At 43.8% G+C, this 17,535-nt stretch overlaps 1 protein-coding gene across 6 annotated transcripts in view; it reads right to left on the bottom strand.

Moving 5' to 3' along the window:
- The window catches only part of AGTPBP1 (ATP/GTP binding carboxypeptidase 1), an 863,873-nt gene that overhangs the window by 759,352 nt on the left and 86,986 nt on the right, over positions 1-17,535 (bottom strand). Inside the window, exon 3 of one of the 6 annotated variants that reach the window (XM_069229595.1) lies at positions 13,807-13,920. The exons of the other annotated variants lie outside the window; for them this stretch is intronic. The gene's annotated coding sequence lies outside the window, so the exon portion shown is untranslated. The remainder of the gene's footprint in view (positions 1-13,806; positions 13,921-17,535) is intronic. 6 annotated transcript variants of the gene reach the window in all.

Genomic DNA, 17,535 nt, shown 5'->3' with positions numbered 1-17,535 from the left:
CGTCTGGACGATGTTATAGCCACCAAGAAAACAGTCTTGAGAACTAGCAACCGCAAAGAGCAAGAATGCATCGGTTCAAAAGGGGACCCCATTAAAAAAGTTAATACCAAATTAAGGTCCCACTGAGGCATAACGAATGGTGATGGTGGAAATTTGTTAGTAAGACCTTTTAGAAATCTTAAAACAATAGGAGATTTAAAGAGGGAAGGCTGGTCAGGAAGGCACAGAAAAGCAGACAGTGCAGATAAATAACCGTGGCAACTGCACAACCCTTCTGTGCCAGGCAAAGAGCAAATGACAATATGTCAGACAAACGAGCCTTTAAGGGATCAATTCTATTCTCTCCACACCAGGATATAAATTTAGCCCAACGCTGGCATAGATCGATTTGGTGGAGTGTCGCCTGGCCGATAAAATAACACTCTCTGCAGAGAAGATACGACCCCACTTATGTGTTTATATACCACATCGCGGTAGTGTTGTCTGTTAGGACCTGGACTGACTGACTGCGAATGGAAGGGAGGAAGGCCTTGAGAGCCAGACGTACTGCCCGCAATTCCAACAGATTGATGTGAAATCTTTGTTCTACCGGAGACCAAAGGCCTTTGACCTCCAGGTCCCCCAGATGAGCTCCCCACCCTAGAGTGGAAGCATCCGTTACCACTGTGGCCACTGGTGGCGGCAGCGAGAACGGCCTTCCTTGTGACAGGTTGTGGACCGCTGCCCACCACTGAAGATCCACTGCAGTGTCTCTGGAGATCGTTATCGACTCCTCGCGATCCCCTTTGTGCTGAAACCACTGCCTGCGGACGCACCACTGAAGAGCCCTCATGTGCCAGCGTGCATGAGTGACCAACAGTATGCAAGAAGCGAACAGACTGAGCAGATGAAGGACCTTGAGGACTGGAACTACCGCTCCATTTCAAAACATTGGAATCAACGCCTGGATGTCCTGGACCCGCTGGGGTGGAGGAAAGGCCAGATTCAATGTCGTGTCCAATACTGCCCCTATGAACAGGAGGCGTCGAGAGGGCTCCAGGTGAGATTTGGGCACATTGACTGAAAAACCCAGGTCGTACATCAACAGAGTTGTCGACTGGAGAGGACGCTGCACGAGCTCCGGAGACTTGGCTTTGATCAACCAATCGTCCAGATAGGGAAATACTGCTATCCCCCTTCTTCTGAGCCCTGCCTCTACCACCGCCATCACCTTTGTGAAGACTCGAGGTGCTGAAGTCAGACCAAACGGGAGGACCGCAAACTGATAATGCTGCGATCCCACGACAAACCGGAGATACGTCCTGTGCGATTTGAGGATCGGAATATGAAAATATGCGTCCTGCAAATCGACAGACACCATCCAATCTCCTTCGTTCAACGCCAAAAGAACCTGTGAAAGGGTCAGCATTTTGAACTTTTCCTGCCTGAGGAACCAATTCAAAGCCCTCAAGTCTAGAATCGGTCTCAACCGACCATCCTTTTTGGGGATCAGGAAGTATCTTGACTAACAGCCCTGACCCCTCTCCTGCTCGGGAACCAACTCTATTGCGCTTTTTGCCAATAGGGACAACACTTCCTGTTGTAATAGGAGAAGATGGTCTTCCGAACAGAAGGATGGGCAGGGAGGGAAGGGAGGAGGGAATTCCCGAAAGGGAAGAGCGTACCCCTTCTTCACAATGTCGATGACCCAGGAGTCCGATGTTATTACCTCCCATATCGGAAGAAAATAGGCAAGTCTCCCCCCTACCGGAGACGAGTGGACAGGGAGTGGAGGAGGACTACGGCTGCTTTCCTTGCTGCACCCCTCCTGAGGAAGAGGAAGAGGCAGAGTGCTGCTGGGTGGCACCTCTTTTCCGGACACTGCCCCTGCCCCTGAAAGATATATATGGCAGGGTGCTTGTAGTTTGTTGTGGTCCTTGAAATCTGCCACGAAAGGAGGAGCCACGTCCAAAACCCCTAAACCTCCTATAAGCCCTAAAGGAGGATGAGACAGTTGACTGAAGCCCTAGTGATCTCGCTGTGGCTCTGCTCTCCTTAAATCGTTCTAGAGCAGAATCCGCCTTTGTTACAAAGAGCTTCTCGCCATCAAAGGGCAGATCCAGGAGAGTCGCCTGTACATCTGATGAAAAACCAGACGAACGCAGCCAAGATTGTCACCTAGAAACTATGGTTGTGCCCATAGCCCTTGCCACTGAGTCTGAAGTGTCCAATCCAGACTGGATCACCTTGGTCGCTGCCGCCTGAGCGACCGCCAGTAACTGCAACATTTCCTGGGACAAGTTCGGATGGCCTTTCGCTTCCTCCATAAGGGCGTGGATACAACGTCCCAATATGCAGGTCGCGTTGGTCGACTTTAAGGCCATACTACATGAAGAAAAGGCCTTTTTGGCAGTATGGTCCATTTTCTTCGATTCTCTGTCCACAGGTGTTCCGGGAAACGAGCCAGGAGAGGACCTGGATGAACAGGAGGCCTGAACCACTAAACTCTCCGGAGTCGGGTGTTTAAAGAGGAAAACAGGATCGCCTGGTGCCACCCGATAGCATCGTGCCACCACCCTGTTGACAGCAGCTGTAGACACAGGTTTCCTCCAGATGTCTTTGATAGGATCCAGAAGTGCCTCATTAAAAGGCAAGAGAGGCTCTGCCGTTACAGAAGTCGGATGCAAAACCTCTGTCAACAGGTTTCTCTTACCTCTGCAGTTGGAAGAGGAAGATCTAAGAAGTCCGCAGCCTTCCGAATTACAGCGTGGAAAGATGCAGCTTCCTCAGTGTATTCACCAGGGGAAGCTAGATCCCACTCCGGCGAGGTATCTATGCCACTCGCCGTGTCAAGACCTTGAAAGTCACTGGAAGGCTCCAAAATCTCACCCTCTTCCAGGTGCTGTCTGCTGTATTCTTCCTCCTCCAAAAGGCGCAAAGCCAGACGTCTAGAACGAAGCCTTGATTCGAGACCCGGCGTCGATAAGGCATAGGCCGACGCCGAAGATCTCAGTCGGCGCCGAACCTCGGATCCGTCCGACGCCAGACCCTCCGGCTCCACAGGAACCTTGACTGTGGTTTGGATCCGAGGCGAATCCAACGGCGCGGTAGCAGGTGTAGTAGGCCTCCTAGGCGACGTCAAGGGCATCAGCGCCGCTTCACGTGCAGCAGACAAAAATGGTGTGAAAGGCGTCGATTTATAAGACGCCGGAACGCCCAAATTAAAGGCCAAAGGGCCAGACGGACCTGCTTGACCTCCACCCAGCACCATGGTAGAAAAAATGTTAAACATGGCGTTCAAAAACGCAGGATCCGTTCCCGGAGTCGGGAAAGCTGGTATTGAAGCTGCACCAGCGCCGGCATTGACGCCGAAGAAAAGGCCAGGTAACTCCTGGCTAGGAGAACCCTCTGGCCTCTGAAGAGGCTCGACCTCGAAAACCGACCTGGGTGAAGTCGGGGTCATAGGAGGTGGAGGGGTGACGGTCGGGCTAATCTCCCACGTCGGACAGCGCCGAGCTGACGGAGATGCCGATCTGGACCTGGACCGTCCCTTACTCGATCGGCGCCGGGAGTCGTGACGGCGCCGAGAGTCACCATGGCGATGATGGGTCCTCAAAGATCTTGAAGAGGACTCCCTCGGATGACGCCTCTCCTTCTTTTTCTTGGAACGGGCCACAAACAATTTTGCCTCCCTTTCCTTGAGTGCCTTCGGGTTCATGCGCTGGCAGGAGCCGCATGACTCGACCTCATGGTCGGAGCTAAGGCACCAGAGGCAATTCTCATGGGGATCGGTAACCGACATCCGACCCCCACACTGGTTACATGGTTTAAAGCCGGATTTCCTTGGCTGCGACATTGTAACCGTCGACTCGAAACTGTAGCTCCCTGTGAGCCTCGAAGAAAAAACGTTACTCAGAGGCACGGAAAAAAAGGAACTGACGTCTGCACGTCGACGAGGGCTTCTTATTGCCTAGATGACGTCATACGGCGTTGCGTGGAGTCGGGTGATTGTGACGTCATCGTCGACGTGCAGAGCTAGAAGAAATTTCCGTTGAGGCTGGCGCGAGGGGAGAATTCTTTAGGTGAGGAATCCACAGGTAGGTGTATCCATCAGAAGGGGTTTTCGCTACCTCCTCCACCCCGCGAAGTGCAGTGGTTTCGGAAGACGTCGGAAGAGATTCAAGGCTGCCCTTTCATCACTGGAAGTCGTGCTGTTGGCGAGGAAATCTCTTGGGCGCCCGACCCTCCCTCGTCCCACGGGAGGTGATCAGATCAACGTAAGGAGAAGGGAGGTGAGGCACAGGCAGGTGCAGGGGCTGGAGGTTCTATTCAGAGGCACCAGTTCCACTTTTTTGAACGGATTAAATGGATCAAAATGGTGCCAGATTAAAAAAAGAGTATATATTTTCACGCAGATCAAAGTAGGACTATTAAAAGCACTACTTAAGTAGCCCAGTTACTCTCAGTGATTTTCAGCACTCTATGCTTTTGTATGTGTAGTATACCAATGCATTTCTAAAGCTGCTTGTTAAAAGGTTACTAACCCCGGCTATACAGTACACACCACCTCTGGTGCATTCTGGTTCATGACGAGCACTCTCCAGTCAGAGCCGAACTCAGCTCTACGGGGGAGGGGGGAGGGGAGGAGACGGGGAAATCCTTAAAAAATAAAAATAAAAAAAAGGCATCAGGAGTCGATCGCCACATCAATTTCAGGGCAAAGGACACCCTGCTTCAGGGACCACCAAAATAATACGGAGTGTTAACACAAAGCACTCGACTCCCTCTGATACTCACATGAACATTGAATCATCTCCAAACAGTGCCCCTCTGCTAACCACTAACTCAACCCTCAGCACTGCCCTGCCTCAATTCACCACCTTCTATGATCGACACGACGGAGTTGCATCTTAGTGCTGAGTCTTTGACCGAGGAGATCAGAGAGCCAGACTCGGATCTGGAGTCAGTTAACAAAGTCTGTTTACTCCTAAATCAATAAACCGTTAGCTCTAACTGTGAGGCTAATTGCAATAAAGCTCAGCTGCTATATCCTCTGTTTTGTGGTGGAGTGGGGAGGGGCCCAAAAGATGCCACTCTTGCGCAAATTAACAATTCCATCTCTGCCCTCCAGGTAGACAGTTCCTCCCCTGATCAACTTCGCGATCCAGTACATATCGTTGGGATTAACACTGCAATGAGGTCCTCTGTGAATTTCATTGTAAATGGGCCCCCCAGCTGGCCCAAGATCACTTGAACTTACAAGCCGGACACCCGTCTCAGGAGTTTAGAGACAAGGAAAGCATTGACGTCCCCACTAAAAATCTGCTCCTTCAGATTTTAAGTGAACTCAAAATTCAGAAAGTTTCACAAGAAGAAGCAAACCAGAGAACAGTATCACACTTAAATTTAATCTGTAGTAATACACAGCAACTCAACTCACGTATCAAAGAGGTGGAGCAGCGAGTATTCGATCTAGAAGATGCACATTCTTCTTCGTAGCAGTCAGTGGCAAAATGTCAAGCAGATCTTTTAGACTTACAGATTCAGCTGGATGATGCTGAGAACCGCACACGAAGATCTAATCTGAGATTTACGGGAGTTCCGGAAGGACATGAGAATAAGACTGTCACAGACTTAATCACTGATCTTATCTCACATCATGTTCTTTCAGAACCAATGGATAAACATTTAGATCTTACTATCATGCGAGCCCATCGGGTCACCACAGTACAGTCACCTAACGCAAAATACCCTCAAACTATTCTTGTAAACTTTGGCGACTTCCACATTAAGGAACGTATCTTTCAGCAAGCAATCAAGAGTAAAATACACCAGATACCTTGTGATTATGCTTTTAACATTTTCTAAGATATGACAGTAGCTGCTGCACATCGAAGGAGAGAATTGAAGGGGATGATCCCGGCATTTAAGAAAGTCGGGGGTCCTGCAGGGCTTGCGCAACAATCTAAGCTTAAAGGTTTTTTTCAGGGATATTCATATCTAGTTCATACAGTAGACGCTGCTAAGACTCTTTTGCATTGGATCCAAAACTCTGATGGATCAAGTCAAAGGGGGGGGGGAAGAGGTGGAGGGGAAGGGGAAAAAAACATTTTTAAAAAAGTGAACTGAAGTAGGGGTTTTCACTATACACTGAGAGGGGTGAATTTGTTTGGGAATCGGAGATTCCGTAGAGTGTGAGCACAGCGCATCAGGTTTAGGCACTTACATTTCAGTCCCTTTGCTGTCTATGGCAACCAGGTGCTATGTCAAGGCATCCGATTAGGGAAGGAAGGGCTCAGGGGGTGGTCCCAGATCACTCAGACGGGAGGGCCCCAGGTGTCGGCCAACCACTGCGGGGGTTTAGAGGGATGTGTGGGAGGGGCAGCAAGGACTACAAGATCCTTTTTCACCACACTAAAAAGTAGTTATGTGCAAGGTAGGATGACTAGGTCTACAGTTCAGATGACACCATCCGATGCAGGCCAAGGCCAAAATTTTTTGGCAGTTTTACAGCACTCAACATTTAGGCAATATATCATTAGAATCCAAAGGCAAGGCTGAACCCCTCATTAAAAGTAGTTTCTTAGAACGTCAATGGGCTAAATAAATCGAAGGAAACAGAGTGCAATTGAAGAGAGGATAAATGATTTGAACCCCTCTGTTATTCTACTTCAAGAAACTCATATTCCGGCAAAAAGAATAGCGGGCTTTCACATGTTTAAAAGATTTGTGGATGTTAAGGTATTTGCCGCAGTCCCTGCTGCTCACAGAGGTGTGTCGTTTTTTTTGGCCAGGGATCTTGGGGCTCGGGTGCTTGATTTTCTCAGTGGCCCTGCAGAGCGATGGTACTGGGTGCACTGCTTAATTGCTAAAGAAAGATTTACTGTTAATTTTTATGCACCCTTGATAGATGATCCGGCCTCTTATGTGGAACTGTTTCAATCCTTTTTGCAACTTTCAAGCAAAATCATTATCGGTGGGGATTTTAATTTTCTTCAGAACCCATTCATGGACACAACTGTCAAGGATTAAAAACAACATAAACCTAGAGTTGCTAAAATTTTCAAAGACTATGTCAAAGTGTTGATGCTCTGTGATCCTTGGAGAACAAACTCCCCAAATGAGAGAGAGTATATGTGCATCTCAAGCCGGTTTAAAAGCGCCTCCTGAATCAATTTTTTTCTGATATCTAAAACAATGCGTTTCAAGAGCCAATCGGTGAGGCATTCTGGTCTATCCAACCATGCCACCCTGGCGCTGGAAGTGGGTTTTTTTCCAGAATATTCTACGTCCCAACCTAGAAGGTGGCTGTTCAACCAGCAACTCCTCCAGGACGAGGGATGGGTACAGGACTCTAAGATTGAAATAACTGAATTGTTTTTAATGTAATCGGGGAACATCAACCCCATCTATGGTCTGGGATGCATTTAAGGCCTTCTTTAGGGGGTTGGTAATCGCTATGGGGGCAGTAGATAAGTCCTATCAGAGGCCAAAAGCTAGGGCACTGGAAGAAGCACTGCAAAGGAGCTTAGCTATCCACCTCCATACCCCTACGGAAAACAATAGAAAATCTTTCGAACTAGCTAAACGGGCATTGTCTAACAGTTTTCTTAAGAAAATTGACACAGGATATCAGATTCACAGACAGAAGGTATATGAAGAGAGTAACTTTACAAGCAAATTTTTGGCCTGGCAAGTTAGAGACCAAATTGCTAGTAATATGATACATGCACTGAGGTGCCCTGTTTCCGGGGAAAGGCATGTTGACCCCAGAGCAGTGGGTAAAATCATGCTGTAACATTATAGACAAATTTATAGTCAAACCCAGGACACTGACCTTAAGACCACTAGGGACTTCTTAGGGAAATTAGATATTCCTACTCTCACTGAAGAAGACAGCGATGCTCTTTTGCAGCCATATACGGAGTCAGAACTCCTAGAGGTTGTGAAAAACCTCCCTATGGGAAGGCGTGTGGACCCGAAGGCTTGCCGGCTGAATTTTATAAATTTTTCATCAATGCTTTTATAGACAATTTTTTGTCTTTAATTAATGACTTGCTCAATGGCGAACGGATCCCCAGTTCTTGGTGTATGGGGAACGTGGTTAGCTTTCCCTAATGCATAATGTCTAATCCCTTTGTTAAACACGGATTATAAAATTGTCATGAAACTTTAATTACTGAAGTTGCTGGTCGACAACTTGCGACTAATACACACTATTTAGCCGAGGCTCTTGACAATTTTGCTTCTAATAAAATTTCTGCCATCATTCTTTTACTAGATGCAGAAAAAGCTTTTGATCTAGTTGTATGGGATACACTGTTTGAAATATGGCCAGATATAAGGTGCCATCCCAGGTCTGTTCGTTAATTCAAAGGCTATATCAAAGCTCCGAAGCCAACATCATACATAATTCTGCTTGTATTGGTCAGCTTCAAATTCGGCATGGGACCCGTCAAGGATGCCCCCTATCTCTTGTACTTTTTGCTCTTTTCATTGAACCCTTAGTGATTAAAATCAAACAGAATAATCTGATTCATTACCCGCTGAAGTCAATAGGGAAGATTAAACTTTACACGGACGATATTATTATGTTTTTGGATGAAGTGCGGTCCTCCCAGGAGAAGGCTCTTAAGGTGTTTTCCGAATTTGAGCAAATTGGTGCCTACAAGATTAATATGAGTGAGACCGATATTCTTCTTTGTGGCTCTTCCTCTATTAGACTGTTTCCTGAATTAATGCACTGTGTGAATAATAGGCCGAAAAGATACCTTGGGATTAATTTTTCGCCCGATATAGGAGATTTGTATGATCTCAATTACGCACCTTTGCTCTTGAAAACCCAGGCATGGATAGCACGCTGGGGGTCTCTCTTTCTCTATTCTTGGCCGAATTGCATTGATTAAAATGTCTATATTACCATTAGTTAACTTTTTGTTTTCGGCCATTCCTTGTATATTAACGTCTTTGTTTTTCAAGAAATTAGAGTCCATGTTTGGCTCATTTATTTGGCAAAAATCAGAAGGCGCGTACTGCGCTAAGTACACTATATGCTGATAGAGAAAAGGTGGGATTAGCATTACCAAACTTCAAAGATTTTTATTTTGATTTCTTTGCACATTATTTGACCAATTTCAAAGCCCATCAACCCACGGGCTGCCTATATTCTCAGGATTTTCAGGATTTAATCTGCAGCGATCATAATATTAAGAAACCTGCACTACTGGTGAAACCCCAAAGAAAGTTCAATACAAGATTATTAAATGGTTTCTTAGAAGAAAATCGGATTTTCTAAAAAGATACTCAATCCCATATTTGCACCTTTTTTACTCCTCTTACACAGCTTATGCTGCGTTCTGGTTCTCAGGTCGAGCCAGAGATAGCAAAGAGGTGGGATTATTTAGGAAGATAGGGGACTTTCGAAGCAACGATAACTGGAAAACGCTCTCAAATATTATGACGGCTGTCCAAAATGATTTCCTTTTGGTGGGATCATATAGTATTATGCTCCATAGTTTGAGGGAGCTGGATATCGATTTAATCTTCAATACACAGACATTAGTTGCCAAACTGGCAGACCTTCTCAGGGTAAGGCAAGCTGGTGCATGGAGAAGCTTACTCTTAGAGCAGGAAAAGACTGATCTCTGGGCAAAGGCGGCAAGAAAATAGGACTGTCAAGAGGGCCTCGATCTGTCGGAGTGTTGGGAGAAGATACATTTTTTTAATTTTACCGTACTCAGAGGCGCGAATTGGCATTGTATGATATTTTTTAGTAAATGGCTATTATATCACACCCCGCAAGCCTTACCTCGGATGGTGCCCAGCTGTCTTGATCTCTAATTTCGTTGTAAGGCAGTAGGTGTGGCCAGTTGGACACACATGATTGGCACCTGCCCACTTATCCAGGAATATTGGGATGGAGTATTTAAGATATTAACAACTATCGCTCAGATCTCTATATCTCCCAGCATCTGGTTGGTGGGCTTCGGCTATGACCTCGGGTCAAGGCTTACACCCAGGTGGGAAAAACTAGTGTTCATTGCAACACTGCGGTTGCTAGATCTATCTTGTTAAGAAACTGGAGCACCGATCAAACTCCCTCTCCTGGAGAGTGGCTGACTAAAATGGTGCAGGTCAGAAATCAGGAAATGAGGTATGCTAGGACAGTGGGCGGTGGTAAAACGTTTTCTCAGATTTGGGGTGAACGTTTTCAAGACAATCATGCGTAATTATATCCAGGTCCAATAATAAAATAAATTGGGGTCGTTATTTAGCCTGATGGTATTCATCTGGTATCATCCTATTGGAAACTATTGAAAATTACTGGAAAGGATGTCTAGGATAAAGTATGTCATTGAAAGTTTTTTTAGTTTATTCTGTTGGATCTTGCTACAAATCAATAAAAAGACAAATATAGAAGACTATAGAAGACTGGGCTGATGCTCCACTCTCACTTTCTGTGATTTGTGCTACAGACGGGGACACTTTAGGTGAAATATACAATGAAAAAAGTGGAAGCTTTCCTCAAACTGCTCCCATGGAGATGAGTCTCTCTGACATGACCTGCACTCTGCAGTAACTGGTTCCCCTCAAAAGTTCAGGGTGAACTTGAAATTCATGTGGAAATTTGGAGAGGCGATCTGTCACCAGGACTGAATAAAATCATCCCATGGTCATGCTTTGACTCACTAAAGCTCTGCACGCCCATGTAGATAAAGACCTGGGCCAGAGAAAGAATCCGTGGCTGTCCTCTTTCAGGGGGTTCAGACCAAACCGCTAGAACTGCTGATAAAATGTATGTGGCTAAGCCTTGATGAGAAAGCTGTAGACTGCCTTATGAACCTAGAATTCGATTTGCACCGCTAAAGCTGAAGATCATGTATGCTGATGCTGTTGTAAGGTGCTGGTCGCTGTGAAGACCAACGAGCAGCCTATGATCCAGCCTACCGCAGAATATACCCACTGGAATTGCCTGCTTGATGAAGTACTGTAGGCACAACGCCACCCTAAGGAAGGCACTCCATGAAGTGGTCCAATATTGGTGTGAGCCCCTGCACTCTGCAGATTTGAGGCTGTGAGCATCCCTACAAGAGGCAACTCATGGCATGGCCCGTGATGGTGAGCTCAAACATCCAGCAGTCGGGTCACTGAGGAGTGCCATAACATCTATGAGGTCCAGCATCCTGCAGATCTGATGCAGTGGTTGCTCCAAGGTGTAGTGGCTAGTAACCAACGTGAGCTAGACTCAAAATTGCACCTTAAAGTGGGCATTCCTGAAGAGATATCCCCAAGCTGCACAGAACATGCTATCTTCACTGAACTCTTGTGAATGTTATCAAGGCCAGTGCAAGTCTACTCCAGCTGCACAGTGCCCCTCTATTTTCTGTGAGTCCACAGTAAGAATATGGAAATAGGCATCATGGATTTCCAGAGACGCCAACTTATCCTGTAAGACCAAGAAAACATGCTGGCTGGTCAACATGTTGAACTTTCCTTATGAACCTGTTCATGAAGCACTGATTTATAACATGCCACACACTCACTTCTCTTTTGTGATCTGACAAAAACAGGACTAAAGACCCTTTCCTCTCTGAGAAGGTGGAATAACCTTTATGGCACCTTTCTCTAAAAATCTGCCAACTCCATCATAAAGGTGTTTCTGCAGGAAGGGGACACAGGAAGGGATGGGGGAAATGGGTGGAGCATTCTCCAGAAATGTCATTCTGGATCCACATTCTTTCAACTGCAAGACCGATTGGTGCAAAGTACTTTCCTGCATCTTTGAATGCTCGTTGATACCTGCATCGCTACAGGTGTCACATGCACAAAACAGTACAAGGTTCTGCTGGTGGAGTGGAGGCAGATAAGGAGGAACCTTGGCCTTGACCAAGCTTCTCTTCCCTAATCCACATCTCTTGTTGATAAAAAAAAAAAGTGTTGTGAGGGCTGTTGGTAATGCTGTCGCCTTAAAAAACTCTGAACCAGGGACATTTTTTATGGTATTTCTTCAATGGCAATGAGAGACCTAAAATCCTCGCAATAGCATGGCATGGCATGACAAAAAGTGTTGTGAGGACCGTTGCCAATTCTGTTGCCTTACAAATTTGCATCCACAGCCTACAAACCAGAGATAGTGTTTGTGGAATTTCCTCACTGGCAATGAGACCCCCAACATCCTGTCTACAGAATGGATCTACTTGTAATGTTCAAGGGAGGTATCTGCTTTTTCCAACAAATATGAAATCACCATTAAATTACATTTATTACCTCTGCCTGAACATCAGATTAAAACCCTGCCTTTCACATCCATATATACCTTCTAAACACCACACAGGAGTCATTGGAGTCATTGGAACTTACAGTCTCCACACAATATCCAGTGCTGTTTAGAGGCTTCCTCCCCTTATCCTCATTAAAAGGACAAATCTCTTCTGCAGACTGCTTCCCACTTAGTATTTCTATATACAAAGGAGTCTTCTTCAGCTGCCTATAGCAATTAATGCTCAAGGATTCCACAGCCTTCTTTACATCCTTAGCCCCCTGGCTCTGCTAGGTTAAAGCAAGACCCGCTGGCTTCTGTAACTCAGTTTCCTCAGATGTATATAGACCACTCACACAAGAGATGTCAGCCACCAATGATACATTGCTCTCTCTTCAGAATCATCACAATTCTTCCCACTAGGCTTTGGAAATTCCATGGCATCATAATTGGAAGCAAACAGATCTTGCATCCAAATGAAAGAAAGCTCTGTATACATATCAGCATTTTGAAGAAAATCCTTGTCTCTTCAATAATCCTGCATCGTCCCTATGGCAAACGGCATGATTTCCTCTTCTAAACACATGATCTGGATATAATTAAATAACACTGAAAAGGACAGCACTAACTCCACTCTAGCACCAGGACGGTTTTCCCTCCAAAAACCAGCTCCAATATTGACTTTAACCCTGACAACACCAATTGCTCAGGAGCAGACACCGGAGTCTGAGCAGAGACCAAAGCGGACACCTTCATAACAGTGGCTACTGATAACAAAGGATGTAATATCCTCCTCTGAAGTGTTTCAGAGGGAGGTGTCAAAGAGTTTCACCACTACCTCTTTGAAGACCACAATATACAGTGGAAGTAGCACCTGTGGCAGGAAAGCTGCCATTGTTTCAGAAGAAGAGGCTGATCACCATTTTCTTCTCTTTTCTTATTTCTGCTATGGTGGAATCAATGCTCTTTATAATGCATTTTTTGGCTTCTCTAAGAAGGAGACTTGTACCTTAAAGCAACTTCATGGTGGACATGGTTTTACACCAAGCAGGAGATCATGGGCCTCCTTTCATGAAATCAAGACATGATTCAGATGTGTCTCTCACAACCGTTCTTTTATTTTCTGACTCAAGTCTTGTCTGGCATGATACCTTCCTGGACACCAAAGGCAAAAACAATGAGGATCTGTAATAGACATTTGTCTACATATGTTACTCGTCTTGAAGCCTGACACTGACACTCTGAATGGCACTGCCAAAACCACTGATGACAGTGAAGGAAAGAGGCTAAGAACAAAGAAAGTATGAATTCTGTCTGACACAAAGGAAGGGAATAAGTAAGCAATCTGCAGGAATTAACATACAACAGAATCCAGAATATTTTAAGCAATGAACTTAACCTACAAAAACATTTGTGCTATACAACAGACAGAAAAAGGTCACAAGACTAAAATTAAAGCAGAATTAATTACATTGAAACATATAATGAGCACAATAATCCATAAAAAGAAACATATCCATTTTTGGCATACATCAACAATGTGATTCAATTAACTGAATTATACATACCTTGACAGGGTAAAATATAGAAGTTATTAATTGTGGCACACATTATACAAAGGATGTGATTTACTGGATTGAATGTCTAGGTGGAAAGCATTTGTTGGTCAAATACTAAGATAACTAAAAAAAAAAAAAAAAGAATAATTCAGCACAAACTAACCACTTACGAAATGTTTGCTCAAATAGGACTACACACTTTAGAAAATATGAACACAATTTATACAGTTGTATTTTCATGTCTAAGAAACAGTGGTGGGGGTCAGAAATTGTCTTCTAAGTAGAGGGTATTTGTGGATAAAACGCTTGGATTCAGAACAACCACTCAGGATGAACAATGAGGTGGGTTATAGCTTCATTACAGGGAACTAGGAAGTAACAAAATGTTTTTTTTCACTGTCCCAGACAGAATTATAAAGCATATGTCCACAAAACCAAAAAGGTGTCATTGGGTTTCATAACGTTTATTGCTGAATCTTGGCAAATGAACAACTCATGTTGGAGATGCCAGATAGGAGTGTTGATGGAGAATAATACAAGGAAGACTGTTCCCAGTAATTCACAGGAAGCTATGCACTGTAATTTGATATTCAAAGAGTTTATATTGAATATATTGTTAACATGCTTTCAGATGTATTTGCTAGTTTGTTTGGTTACACAAATAAAGGAGATTACAAGTTTTCCTGATTAAAGGAACAGGGACCCACAACACACATTGTGCATACTAGAACAGTTGAATCACTTTCTAAATGAATGTAAAAAACAGAATTGTAAATAAATGACTGGCTTGAGAAAGTGGACTTATGGTCCCTGTAGAGAGATTTAAATGATAACAATGACTGTATGGAATTACACTGCAACAGATTTGTACAATGGTCGCATCCTAAAGTTAAGATCTGGTTGCAAAGTACAGCACAACTGCTTTGCCACCCAACCTTCAGACATGATGTTCAGCTCTTCTGATTCACGATGAAATGAAATGGAAACTCAAGCCATGACTAATTAAAGGAAAACCTCTATGCTGGTAATGGGATATTGGGAAGGCTTTTGTTGTTCACAAATACAAGAAATATGTTTCAAAGCAGGTGTGTTTAAACCGGAGTAAGCTCAGCTATCTAGTTGGTGGTAAATCTCCCACCCGAGACGGCACAACTCCTTTCTCACAATGGCCTTCGTCCTGGAGGCATGAGTTTTCAATTTAATACATATTAACAGTATACTTCATTGTAAACAATGAATCTGCAAAGTGGAACTGTTCTCCATGGAAAAAATACTCAGAATCACTAAAACATATACAAAGGCATACATTAATTTAAGTATAAGTTAATGTTGGTTATGTTCTTCAACTTTTCTCTCCCTTCTTATATACAGTTGCTCATTTCATGGTGAGCTTGTGAAATATGCCAGTGCCACCCAGTGTTCTCTCAAAACTCATGTCTCTTTTTATGTTTTTTTCTTTTCTGATTCCATTCCTTCCACTCCACACGTACGTCAACTCTACTTGTTGCCCATTGAGTTTTCAATTTCACTTCTGTGCTTTGTTTTCAAATGTATTTACTCTTTGGGACCTCTTTTTCTCTGCTCAGCTCTTTAGTCTCTTGCTATTGCTTCACTTTCAGCTGCACTTCCACAGTTGTCTTTGTTCAGGTTCTTCTCTTCTACCCACATTGTAGCTAAACTGTGGATTGAGTTTCCTATATCTGTTCGCTATCAACCTTTGTGCTATTTTTAGAAAAAATATGCATGAATGGATGTCGCTCCACTGTGAAACACTTGTTTCTTCTTTGATCAAGCTTGTGATATTTTTTATTTTCTAATTTTGTGTCGCAATTTTCATATAAAAATAGTATCAAGAGCTCGCTCCGTGTACAAGTAACATCAGGATTTTAATGCTGAGATTAACAACTGAGTGACTTCTGGAAGTTAAGGTCTTGGTTTGCTTCAACTACGCAGATTTAATTATTTCTGAGCCACATTTTCCACAGTGAAATTACTATTATGTATCAAGATTATTCTGAAAAAGCAGATAGGTATGGGCTGACAATCAATGGAAGAAGGAAGCAACACTTATCTTTGCCTTCCTATCCTTAAGCATTTAAAGCAGAGCCAAGTTCCACCACTGTTGCATAATCCTATGATTTCTTACACAATATATTTACGCTCGATCATACAGGGATGTTCTTTGGATCTAAGGCCACAAGAAAACTTAGTAATAGCATGTGGTATTGAATCTTTTTCTCTGCAGCCAATGAAGCCTTACGCACTACGTGGAGCTCGGGCAAAACACACTTCTTTCAAATGCAATGGGAATATACATTTCTAAACTATGTGCATGACAACATGAATGCTTAGAAGGCTCTTAGAAGGGACCGTCAAATCAGATGTTAGGTCAGAAGCTGTAGAAGAGTTGATACCTGAGGCTATGGAAGAAGCTCTAGAGGCAGCATATGGAGACCAAGGCTAGACTGATGGCAACACCAGACAGATTGACCTGTCTGCCACGCAGTTGTTATAATAATTTAATAATGATTTTCTTGTTATAACAAAAATATATACAACACTTTTGCAGAAACATTCAGCTTAGTATACATATCTTTAATTTGGGGGGGGTACACAATCGGAACATCTGCATATAAACATTATTAAAATTATTTAATGAGGGTAGGGATGTGAAAAGAAGGAGGGAGAGCTCAAATCGGAATATATGCATTTTTTCCAGCCTCGTCGCATTCAACTTTCAGTATCTTTTCATTTACCTATCCTCCCCTTTCATTTTTCACTTTGCACTCTCCAACACTGCTTGACATATATACTTTTTTTCTGCCCATATATGCTGTTTTTAGTTCAAACTCTCACTCTTAAATATGCTGTCTGCCTGCTCATCTGGTGATATATCTGGGCCAGTCACACGTATCTGATAGAGAATCTCATCTCATACACACCCCATGGAATGTATAAAGGGTGGTTTAGTCGAAAAGGTAGCCATGAAGGTGAGGGTTGGAATACAGATTGCATCATAGGGGTAGGAAATGTAATGTTGAAGAAGGAAATACGAGGAAATGAACACCAAAAACACACAGTAGCAAAATGTTCACCTGCAACCTCCTGCACAGGGAGATAAAAAGAGACCACAAATTGAAGTCTTTGTGAGAGCTTCTTAATTTTCAAACAGGGCAGGCCAGGATAACATTTCCACAACCACATGAGGAGAATCCTCTAAAGATACAAGCATGTTCCAATGTTGGAAAAGGTTGGCAAATGACTGTAAAGTTTGAAAAATGCTTGTATCTCAAAAGGAGAAAAAGAAAAGCTTGAAGCAAAATGAGATACACTCAAAAACTACAACATTCCCCAACAAACAAGTACAGTATGCATAAAGGACTGAATCATCTCTTATAGCCTGCAAAGACAACACTGGAATAGAATGGATTTTAGTTGAAGACATCAAGCACTGTGTTCGTAGTACACAAGCAATATCTGTCTCTCCTTCCTCAGCAGTTAATAGAAAACATCAGATCATGATCTATCTAGCTGGAGTGTTACCCACCTTAATTGTTTGGCAAACCACAAATGCACATAACATTCTCTCTCAAAGGCTTGCAAAAAGGCATCCTGTTCTGTCAATAAAATGCACCCTCCAATTCTTTTCTTTAGCCACAATAAGCAAACAATGAAACTGTTGCTTTTCTTTTCAAGCAAAATTATGCTGTGTATTTTAATTAGCAGTACATTCTGTGC

This window comes from Pleurodeles waltl, chromosome 1_1 (genome assembly GCF_031143425.1).
Source record: "Pleurodeles waltl isolate 20211129_DDA chromosome 1_1, aPleWal1.hap1.20221129, whole genome shotgun sequence".
Lineage (NCBI taxonomy): Eukaryota > Metazoa > Chordata > Amphibia > Caudata > Salamandridae > Pleurodeles > Pleurodeles waltl.
The sequence above is the reverse complement of the archived record's forward strand: the minus strand, read 5'-3'. Positions and strand labels throughout refer to the sequence as shown.